This window comes from Schistocerca cancellata, chromosome 1 (assembly GCF_023864275.1).
Source record: "Schistocerca cancellata isolate TAMUIC-IGC-003103 chromosome 1, iqSchCanc2.1, whole genome shotgun sequence".
NCBI classification, from domain to species: Eukaryota; Metazoa; Arthropoda; class Insecta; order Orthoptera; family Acrididae; genus Schistocerca; species Schistocerca cancellata.
Window position 1 is genome coordinate 984903208 of NC_064626.1, and position 12621 is coordinate 984915828.

The window sequence follows — 12621 nt, forward strand, 5'->3', positions numbered from 1 at the left end:
ATTTCCGGCATTAGAAGTATCATCCGTAATTAAACTGCATCCCCCCTTTCAATTCATTGTCCCACGTCTCATGACTTCCATTTATTACTTTTACATAACAGACCCTACCTCTTCAGTTTTTCTATTTTTTCCATATACCTCCTTTTGCTTCGATACTTTGTTGATGCGCTCTATGGCATAATTATCATGAAATGTTCAAATGGAGACATTATGAATTTTTTAACCATTGTTCATAGAAGATGAGTAATGAGTATGTGGTGAAGCTTGATTTCTGTGCATAACATACAGATCTCCCATAATACGAATGTAGGACTTCTGAGAGCACGCGTTGTACATCCCGACGTGACTATTGATTAGCTAAACAAGAAGAAACAAAGTGATTATCATCAAAAATTAAGGGTTGCTTCGTTTCAAGTAAATATATAAAAGTGGCGTTCATTAAAGGTGAAATTTACCTTTTTTTTCCTAATGAACGTTGTCTCAAATTTCAATTCAGCTATTTAAAGCTGAGTATCTATAACACCGGTATGTTAAGGTTCCGTTGATAGAATTTACCAAAAAGAGCAACATGTTTGCTCCAAACAAATCATTCAGGAAAAAATAAACTAGAAAAAGGAGCTTGAGACGATTAAATAGAACTAAAACGAAATGTACTTTATTTTACAAAGCATTAAAATAGTTGTAGCGGACACAGCGGTCTCGAACCAAATCAATTTCACATGGTCATAGACCGGTAAATTACAATAAAAATAAAAATCAGGAAAGGAACAAACTCAGCAGATAGGATATCATATCAAATTAATTTATATCTGAATATGGATCTATTTAAAATCTAATTAAACTACAAGGTCAATATCTTGAGAAATAGAGAGTTTACATAGACGACGATGGCAGCTTTTCTACAGAAGAAATTAGAAGAACTGCAGAAGGTGTTCCTCACTCTATTCGATGAGAAGAAAGTTACGAAGTGCGTTGCATTCATTACAATTTCTGTTACTTTACCCTGTCTGCGGAAACTTAAGTCATTGATACGCTGATAGAAATGCTGTTTTGCTTTATTTTTTTCTCTCTTTCTGTCTAAATTCACCTGCTCCCTATGTCTCCGGAATAGCTTGAATAAGCAGAACATTTCATTAAAAGAGAATAGAAACCTAGAAGCAATTACATCCCTGAGAAGAGAATGTCGAACACCCACTGACTGACCTAAATAAGGTAATACCCCCATCGCTCCATATGAAATTTCTCTTTTCTAAAATATTAGAAAACATAATAGAATCAAACAGATTCCTACAGTTTTTGAAAGTGTTCCCACAGTTTCAACTGTCAAACTACACTAGTAGAATATCACATGAAGATGATATTGCAGGCCAAGTTCAAAAATTTGTATGAAATTGAAGCCAGGGCGGGAAAACTTTCAGATGAATATTTATGAACCACTTGGTAGTGAAAAAGATTTCGTAAAAACAAAGTACCAATATTAGACTGGTACGTCGAAAAAGCATTTCTGCTCACATAGGCCAGATCCGGCATAAGCAAAAGCGAGAACTTCTCTAAAACGCCTACATATATTGCAGACTTTTGTTTCTAACCCTATAGATGCTATACAGTCAGAAATGAAAGTTGGCAATATAATTAGGCGTTTTAAAGATGTTCTGACTTTTACTTATGACAGATCTGGCCTATATGACCAGATAGGCTATTCCAACAAGGACTTATATTCATTCCAGTCTGATGTCTGGATTAAGGCCAAAATCTGAATTGTATAAAAATAAAATAAAAAGTATTACAGTCAAATGGCGGCAGCATCATTCAACAATTTACCGTGACTGTGGTTCCAGCCAAAATAAAAATTATTAAAGAAGGTATTTCTAGCTGTTTACAGAGATATAAGATTCCTTTCATTTCATTTCCTCCATATTCATTCAGTTTTTTTTCCCCTTGCTGGTCGATAGTTTCAGTAGGGCATGGGTAACTGCCTTTTCTTCTTTCATAAAATTACAGCAAAAGAGCATTTTTCGTTTTATTTTAAAAACCACAACTTATTTTTGCCCCCAAGGCAATTTTCCAATGGTATCTACACGGTATCGAAACAGAAAGTTCAATGGATTTTTTAAAATAGAAGAGAGTGTAGAATGACGCATCATCAACAGCAAGTGTAATACATAAACTTTGCAAAATCACTCGTACCCAAATTTCATAAAAGCAGCATAATAAAAAATAATGTTTTGTTGACTCGTTTGCTATTAAAAATAGATATATTTCACACGAACTACATAATGTTGAAAAACTACTCGTCAACAGACATCGTAGAAAGAAATAATGACATAAATATGGTATAATTTCGTTTACAGTCTAGGAAATCGGTATATGCAAGATGAACTTACATGTCAATCATCAGAGGAAACAGAACGACTGATGAGGCAAGCAAGGAGGTGGCATTGAAATAGGGACGGGCAAGTTACAGGAAGGGTCTGCATAGGGCAGGGAGGTAAGCAGGGAGAGGCAAGTAATGAAACGAAAATTGATAAAAACACGATCTCTATACGACATACAGAGACACCTTAGGCTGCTTCCAATTGTTATCCATCGAATGTCTCCTGGGATGACTCTTCGTTCGTTTCAGGGTCTATGAGCTTCATTTGTTACCTTTTCTCTTTTCATAACACTACTTTTTACACGTCTTTTTCTTATGTATTTTCTTTTAAATAGCGTATTGTTCTGTAGTTTATTATATTTTTAAACTGTTTTATCGATTTTCGTTTCATCACCAATCTCTTCCTGTTTACCGCTACGTTTATGGTAATGATGAATTACTAGGAAGTTAACAGTTTGCTACTGTAAATGGATATGTGGACAAGTATCTCAGTCATGTTTGATGTAGTTGTTATGCAAAAACCAAGTGAACGAGAAGACTCTACTGATTTGTGTTAGCTGTTTGTTACTGTGTAAGAGATTTACATCGGACGTAATAGCAAAATGTTGACTAACGTAAATATTGGTCGTGCGATAACCTGCGTTGACGGTCAGAAGCCACATTCAATTAAGAATGAACTCGCAAACTGCGATGATGGTTCAGCATCAGTTATAGATTATTTCAGAACAAACGAAGAAAAGAAAAAGAAAAGGATTTCCCGCTTGTCGCGAGCGGTTGGCTTGACCTTTCGGCTATCCGAGCCCACTTCCAGGTGCGGCCCAAATCTCCATTTGCCCCGGAGTCTACTCTCCCTTGTGATCGCACACCGTGACATCTGCACACGTCATTGTTTTGCTGTGGCATGAAATAGTGCGGTGCAGTGTCTGAGGCACTGTGTTGACCATCGACAGCCGCATTCAATTAATAATGAGCTCGCAAATTGCGATTGTGGTTCCGCATCAGCTGGAGATCGTATCAGAACAAAGGCAAATCTGTGCCGGACCGGGACCGCTCCTGAAAGCGTCGTCGGATAGCCGAGGTCGTTTAGGCGACACCTCGCGACAAGTGGGAAATCCGGATTGGAGTCCCGGTCCGGCACAGATTATCTTTTGTTCTGAAATACTCTCCAACTGATGCGGAACCATAATCGCAATTTACGAGTTCATTTTATATTCAAACGGCACTTTAGACAGTGAGAAACGAAACTTCTCAACAAAATCTGAAAACAGGACAACATTATGCTAGATCATACACAGATTCTCTCGCTTTTCTGTTTAAAGTGCCTGATCAAATTATAGTTGAGAGGGAATATTATCACAGCTAATATAACTGACATACTGCGGAATACTTTTAATCATTTCTTAAGGGAATATTAACACCGTTATCGTGTCCTTATTCGCTTCTAATTAATATTTCACGAAAGTTGGCGGCTCGTAGTTAATCACTGAGTAGCCAATACCGCCCAAATTGTTGTAGACCCTTTGCCGCTGGCGCGATGCATTTGTTCCTTGAAGTGAGCTGGACTTCAGTAAGATGGCGGTGTTATCTCTTTCATTAGAAAATTAGTAACCAAACAGTACAGGTTGCAAGGTTGCAGACACAGATATTGCACTTACAGCAGTACTTTGTCCTATAACGAGTCTTTATTAAGAGACTGGGCTTTGTCAGGAGGTCCCAAGGGAACTTAGTTAGCACTGCCCTTATTCTATATATATATATATATATATATATATATATATATATATATATATATATATATATATTATATGAAAGTGATCTGACGGATGAGTGTGCAGCGATCTACGACTTTTTGCTGATGACTCTGTGGTGCACAGAAAAGTGTCATCGTTGAGACACTGTTGGAGGATAATAGGTGATATAGGCAAAATTTCTATTTGATGTGATGAATGAGAGCTTGGTTTCAATGTGGTAAAATGTAAGTTAATGCAGATAAGTAGGAAAAACAACACTGTAATGTTCGAATACAGCATTGTCAGTGTGCTCTTTGACACAATGATGTCGATTAATTATCGAGGTGTAGTACTGCAAAGCAATCTGAAATGGAGCGAGCACAAAAATGTAGTGGTAGGGAAGTCGAAAGGTAGACTTCATTTTGTTGGAGGATCTTTAGGAAAGACCAAGTATAGAACACTAGTTCGACCTATCCTTGAGTTCTGCTTGAGTATTTGGGATCCGCAAGAGGTCGGATTAAAGGAAGACAAAGAACCGACTCAGAGGCGAGCCCCTAGATTTGTTACAGATATGTTCGATCATGGTCTAGGAGTAGCATAGTTGACAAGTAATCTAAACGTCATCAGCCTCGCTTCCGAACCCCGTCACCGCTTGAGTTCTGAATAATAATCAGCACTGGCGGCCGAAGACCTCCGGTATAAGATGTCACCTCATTCTGCCTATGGCCTTGTCAAGGGGACAGTAGAATGGGCCGAAGTGCGGGACACTTTCTTGCGTTTGGGGTGGGAAACTGCTGATTCTTCCTCTTTTAGGGACAATGATGAACGCCATTAGGATGCAGAAGGCAATGTAAACCACTGCATTAAACAAGCGTAATGTGTATCCACAATAACCAACGAAAGGAAAACATTCAACGAGTCTGGGCCACGAATATCAGATGTTTCAACTTGATAGGGAAGCTACAAAATCCCAAAACGGAAATTCTAGGGCTCAGTTCACATACCGCGGGGGTCAGTAACGTGAAATGAAAAAAAAAGACACCCATTTCTGGTCAAACGAATGTAGGGTAATATCAACAGCAGCAGAAAATGATATAACAGCAGTAGGATGCGTTATGGTTGGTTGGTTTGTGGGATTAAAGGGACCAGACTGCTATGATCATCGGTCCCAAATGCGTTATGAGTAGGAAGCTAGGGCATAGAGTGTATTAGCGTGAACAGCTCATTAATATGGTTGTCCTCATCAGGTTCGACAGCAAACCAGCACAGGCAACTATAGTTCAGGTATATATGGCGACATCACAAGCAGAGGATGAAGAGATAGAGAAATTGCATGAGGATATTGAACAGGTAATGCAGTAAATACAGAGAGATGAAAATCTAATAGTCTTAGGAGACTGGAATGGGACTGTAGGGAAGGAGTAGAAGAGTTACGGGAGAATATCGGCTTGGTACGACGAATGAGACAGGGGAAAGACTTATTTAGTTCTTTAATAAATTTCAGTTAGTAATAGCGAATACTCTGTTCAAAAATCGCAAGAGGAAGAGGTATACATGGAAAAGGCCGGGAGATACTGGAAGATTTCAGTTAGATCACACCATGGTCAGACAGAGATTCTGCAATCAATACTGGATTGTAAGGCGTACCCAGGAGCAGGAGCTATTGATATTGCAGTAAGGAATAGTTCAGTTGGCAGTTCAGTTGAATAGGAATGGATATCTTAAAAAAAGAGCATCACAGAAGTTGGATACAAAAACGTAGGTACAAAAAGCGTAGCTACCAAAGAACCATTGGTAACAGAAGAAACACTTTGGTTGATTGATGAAACAAGGAAGTACAAAAACGTACAGGGAACTTCTGGAATGCAGAAATACAAGTCGCTAAGGAATGAAACAAAGCGAAAATGCAGGAAAGATAAGACAAAATGGCAGCATGAAATATGTGAAAAAATCGAAAAAGAAATTATTGTCGGAAGGACTGAACAAGCATATAGAAATCTCAAAATAACCTTCGGTGAAATTAAAACTAAATGTGGTATCACTAAAAGTGCAATGAGAATTCCACTGTTAAATGCAGAGGAGAGAGAATACATTGAAGAGTTCTATGAGAAGAAAGAAATGTCTGGTGCGATAGAAAAAAAAACAGTGGTCGATTTAGAAGAGATAGGGAATTCAGTATTAGAATCAGAATTCAAAAGAGAATTGGAAGACGTAAGATCAAACAAACCAGAAGGAATAGTAACATTCCATAAGAATTTCTAAAATCAGAGAGGGGAGTGGTAATAAAACGACTATTCTCGTCTGTGTGTAGAATAGATGAGCCTGGAGGTATACCATTTGATGTTCGGAAAGATATCAACCACACAATTCCGAAGACTGCAAGAGCTGACAAGTGCGAGAATTATCGCACAGCCAGCTTAACAGCTCATGCATCCAAGTTGCTGACAACAATAATTTATAGAAGAATGGAAAAGAAAATTGAGGATGTGTTTGACAAACTCAGTTTGGCTTTAGAAAAGGTAAAGGCACCAGAGTGGCAAGAAAAATCAAGACACGTTTGTAAGATCTGTCGATCTTGAAAAAGTGTTCGACAATGTAAAACGGTGCAAGGTGTTCGAAATTGTGAGGAAAGTGGAGGTAAGCTATACGGAGAGACGGGTAATATACACTGTGTACAAGAGCCAAGAGGGAATTATAAGAGTGGACGACCAAGAATGAAGTGAGCGAACTAAAAAGGGTGTAAGACAGGGATGCAGCCTTTTGCTGCTACTGTTCAATCGAAGAAGCAATGATGGAAATAAGAGATAGGTTCAGGAGTGGGACCAAATTCAGAGTGAAAGGGTATCAATGATACGATTCATTGATGTCATTGCTATCCTCAGTGAAAGTGAAGAAAAATTACAGGATCTGCTGAATGGAATGAACAATCTAATGAGTACTGAATACAGACTGAGAGTAAATCGAAGAAAGATGAAAGTAAGGAGAACTAGCAGAAATGAGAACAGCGAGAAACTGAACATCAGGACTGATGGTCACAAAGTAGACAAAGTTAATGAATTCTGCTACTTAGGCAGTAAAATAACCAATGACGGACGGAGCAAGGACGACTTCAAAAGGAGACTATCAACGGTCAAAAGGGCGTTCCTGGCCAAGAGGCGTCTACTAGTAGAGAATGTACGTTTGGAGCATAGCATTGTATGTATGGTAGTGAAACATGGACTGTGGGAAAACCGGAACAGAAGAAATTCGAATCGTTTGAGATGTGGTGATATAGACGAATGTTGAAAATTAGATGGACTGATAAAGTAAGGAATGAGGAGTTGTTGCACAGAATCGAAGACGAAAGGAATATGTGGAAGACACTGACAAGATGAAAGAACAGGATGATAGGACATCTATTAAGACATCAGGAAATAGCTTCCATGATATTATAAGGACGTGTAGAGGGAAAAAGTGAGTAGAAAGACAGAGATAGGAATACATCCAGCACAAAACTGAGGCCGTAGGTTGCAAGCGCTACTCTGAGATGAAGAGGTTGGCACAGTAGGGGAAGCCGTGGCGGGCCGCATCAAACTTCGTGAACTCAAATGAGAATCTCCGGAGGGAAGATGACTTTCTTTTCGCCAAGCAATATTGAGAAAATTTAGAGAACCGGTATCTCAAGCTGACAGCAGAACGACACTACTGCCGCCAATGCGTATTTTGCGCAATGATCACGAAAATGAGATATGGGAAATTAGGGCTCGTATGGATGCGTATAGATGGTCGATTCTTGCTCACTCTGTTTGCGAGTGGAACAGGAATGGAAATGACTAGTAGTGGTGCAAGGTACCCTCCGTCATGCCCCGTAGGTGGATTGCGACCTATGCATGTGGATGCAAACGTAAATTCGTTATCCGTAAGTTCAGTATCTGTTTAGATAGTATGCCATCGGTTTATTACTTCACTCAACCGAAATTATCGGCAGCTTATGTTCCCACACTGTTTTGACTGGTTTTGAAATCAACTCACACTTCGAGGCACAGAACACTGTCTGTCAATTTCCACTCGAACAACCATAGGATGGTAAAATTCACAGTTTCAGTTTTAAATGTCACTTAAAATTGATCGGTTTGCAGCTCGTATAGACCGCAATGTAATTGTGCTCTGCAACGACGCTTGCTTCTACTTCTGGTTTGTTCGATGTATCTGCGGTTTATTCTTACTCCCAACATCTGCGATGATACTGAAATGATTTCTTCCTTTTGTTGTTGTTCTTTATTCATCGCTGAGGTATTCACCACTTGCACTTCCCTCTTCGACGTCGATCGTGGAAACAGAATCTTCTTTCTTCTTTAAGTACTGGTAAATTAGAGAAATAATGGTGAAGCTGTCGTTTCCAGAAGGTTTTGACTGCTACTCGTCTCTCTGCAGCGTTATTAGTCTCAAACCCCTGTCCCTGAACCACTCTTTTCCTTCTTCTATCACTACTGAAGCTGTTCTTCGCACAAACTAATTAATTTTTGGCAAATTTATTCTCCACTCGCGGTTTGGCGGTATTAACACTTCCGAGTCCGGCCATTACACTCCCTGCTCACTCAAAATTTTTTGTTACATATATAAAATATTTCTTAGACAGATGATACGTATGTTTACACTGATAATAATAGTAGAATCCTAATAACACTATTTTCTTTGTACATGTCCACACATTATATAAACTCATAGAGTAGATGAAAATAAAGAGAAAAAATATATACCACTGTACAATTTGTTGTTGCTGTTGTGCTCTTCAGTCCTAAGAGTCGTTTGATGCAGCTCTCCGTGTTACTCTATCCTGTGCGAGACGCTTCATCTTCAAATAACTACTGCAACATAAATCCTTGTGACTCTGCTTACTGTATTCATCTCTTGGTCTCCATCTACGATTTTTACCCTCCACACTTCCCTCCAGTACTAAAGTGGTGACCCCGTGATGTCTCAGAATGTGTCCTATCATCCGATCCCTTCTTTTGGTCAAGTTGTGCCACACATTTCTTGCCTTCCCAATCTTATTAAGTACCTCCTCATTAGTACATGATCTACCCATCTAATCTACAACAGCCGGTCGGAGTGGCCGTGCGGTTCTAGGCGCTACAGTCTGGAACCGCGAGACCGCTACGGTCGCAGGTTCGAATCCTGCCTCGTGCATGGATGTGTGTGATGTCTTTAGGTTAGTTAGGTTTAAGTAGTTCTAAGTTGTAGGGGACTGATGACCTCAGAAGTTGAGTCCCATAGTGCTCAGAGCCATTTGAGCCATTTAATCTACAACATTCTTCTGAAGCACAACTTTGCGAAAACTTCTGTTGTCTTTTCATCTCAACTGTTAATCATCCATGTTTCCTTCCACACGTGGCTAGATTCCAGACAAATATTTTCATCTCAACTGTTAATCGTCCATGTTTCCTTCCACACGTGGCTAGATTCCAGACAAATACTTTACAAAAAGACTTCGTAACACTTAAATCTATATTTGATTTTAACAAATTTCTCTTCTTCAAAAATGTTTTTCTTGCCATTACCAGTCTTCATTTTATATCCTCTTTACTTCGGCCATCATTAATTATTTTGCTGCCCAAACACCAATCTAATTCCCTCAGTATCACCTGATTTAATTCGACTACATTCCATTATCCTTGTTTTGATTTTGTTGATGTTCATCTTATATCTTTCTTTAAAAACAGTGTCCATTACCTTCATCAGCTCTTCCAAGTCCTTTGCTGTCTCTGACAGAATTACAATGTTTTCGGCAACCCTCAAAGTTTTAACTTCTTTTCCCTGATATTTAATACTTGTTCCAAATTTTTCTTTCACTTCTTTAGGCTTATTCAATGTACAGACTGAATAACATAGGGATGGGCTACAACCTTGCCTCACTCCCTTCTTAACCACTGTTTCCTTTACTCTTATTACTGCCGCCTGGTTTCTGTACATGTACAGCCTTTCACTCCCTGTATTTTACCCCTGCTGCCTTCAGAATTTCAAACAGAGTATTCTAGTCAATACTGTCAAAACCTTTCTCTAAGTCTACAAATGCTATAAATTTTGGTTTGTCTTTTCTTAACCTATCTTCCAAGATTAGTCAGAGGGTCAGTATATCACATGTTCCTACATTTCTCCGGAATCCAAACTGTTCTTCCCCAAGATCGGATTCTACCAGTTTTTTCCATTCCTCTATAAAGAATTAGTGTTATTAGTTTGCGACCATGACATATTAAACTTACAGTCTGATAATTTTCATACCTATTACCAACTGCTTTCTTTGGAATTCCAATTACTACATTCTTCTTGAAGTCTGAGGGTATTTCGCTTGTCTCAGGCATCTCACATACCTGATGGAATAGTATTGACGCGGCTGGCCCTCCAAAGGCTGTCAGTAGCCGTGATGTGGCATCGTCTACTCCCAGGCCATTGTTTCGATTTAGATCTTTTTTATTCCTGTCAATTTCTTCTTAAAGCTACCTATTCGTTTTCTACTGTGCTCCTTTCCCCTGCACTACTCAATCGTTGCCTAATGTTCTCTCTAAAACTCTATATAATCTCTAGTTCTTTCAACTTATCCAGGTCCCATCTCCTTAATTGCCTACCTTTTTCAGTTTCTTCAGTTTCAATCTGCAGTTCATGACCAATATATTGTGGTCAGGACTACATCTGCTCCTGGAAAGGATTTACAATTTAAAACCTGGTATCTAAATCTTTGTCTTACAATTATACACTCCTGGAAATGGAAAAAAGAACACATTGACACCGGTGTGTCAGACCCACCATACTTGCTCCGGACTCTGCGAGAGGGCTGTACAAGCAATGATCACACGCACGGCACAGCGGACACACCAGGAACCGCGGTGTTGGCCGTCGAATGGCGCTAGCTGCGCAGCATTTGTGCACCGCCGCCGTCAGTGTCAGCCAGTTTGCCGTGGCATACGGAGCTCCATCGCAGTCTTTAACACTGGTAGCATGCCGCGACAGCGTGGACGTGAACTGTATGTGCAGTTGACGGACTTTGAGCGAGGGCGTATAGTGGGCATGCGGGAGGCCGGGTGGACGTACCGCCGAATTGCTCAACACGTGGGGCGTGAGGTCTCCACAGTACATCGATGTTGTCGCCAGTGGTCGGCGGAAGGTGCACGTGCCCGTCGACCTGGGACCGGACCGCAGCGACGCACGGATGCACGCCAAGACCGTAGGATCCTACGCAGTGCCGTAGGGGACCGCACCGCCACTTCCCAGCAAATTAGGGACACTGTTGCTCCTGGGGTATCGGCGACGACCATTCGCAACCGTCTCCATGAAGCTGGGCTACGGTCCCGCACACCGTTAGGCCGTCTTCCGCTCACGCTCCAACATCGTGCAGCCCGCCTCCAGCGGTGTCGCGACAGGCGTGAATGGAGGGACGAATGGAGACGTGTCGTCTTCAGCGATGAGAGTCGCTTCTGCCTTGGTGCCAATGATGGTCGTATGCGTGTTTGGCGCCGTGCAGGTGAGCGCCACAATCAGGACTGCATACGACCGAGGCACACAGGGCCAACACCCGGCATCATGGTGTGGGGAGCGATCTCCTACACTGGCCGTACACCACTGGTGATCGTCGAGGGGACACTGAATAGTGCACGGTACATCCAAACCGTCATCGAACCCATCGTTCTACCATTCCTAGACCGGCAAGGGAACTTGCTGTTCCAACAGGACAATGCACGTCCGCATGTATCCCGTGCTACCCAACGTGCTCTAGAAGGTGTAAGTCAACTACCCTGGCCAGCAAGATCTCCGGATCTGTCCCCCATTGAGCATGTTTGGGACTGGATGAAGCGTCGTCTCACGCGGTCTGCACGTCCAGCACGAACGCTGGTCCAACTGAGGCGCCAGGTGGAAATGGCATGGCAAGCCGTTCCACAGGACTACATCCAGCATCTCTACGATCGTCTCCATGGGAGAATAGCAGTCTGCATTGCTGCGAAAGGTGGATATACACTGTACTAGTGCCGACATTGTGCATGCTCTGTTGCCTGTGTCTACGTGCCTGTGGTTCTGTCAGTGTGATCATGTGATGTATCTGACCCCAGGAATGTGTCAATAAAGTTTCCCCTTCCTGGGACAATGAATTCACGGTGTTTTTATTTCAATTTCCAGGAGTGTATAATCAGTCTGAAAACTTCCAATGTCTCCAGGTCTCTTCCACATTTACAGCCTTCTTTTACTATTCTTAAACCACGTGTTAGGGATTATTAAATTATGCTATGTGCAAAAATCTAGCAGGCAGCTTCCTCTTTCATTCCTTTCCCTCCGTCTATACTTACCTACCTTCCATCCTTCTTTTCCTCTTCTTGCTATCGAATTCCAGTCCCCCATCACAATTAAATATTCGTCTCCCTTAACTATTTGAATAATTTCTTTTATCTCGTCATATATATCTTCAATCTCTTCATCATCTGTGGAGATAGTTGCCATATAAACTTGAACTACCGAGATGGGTGTGGGCTTCGTGTCTATCTTGGCTAC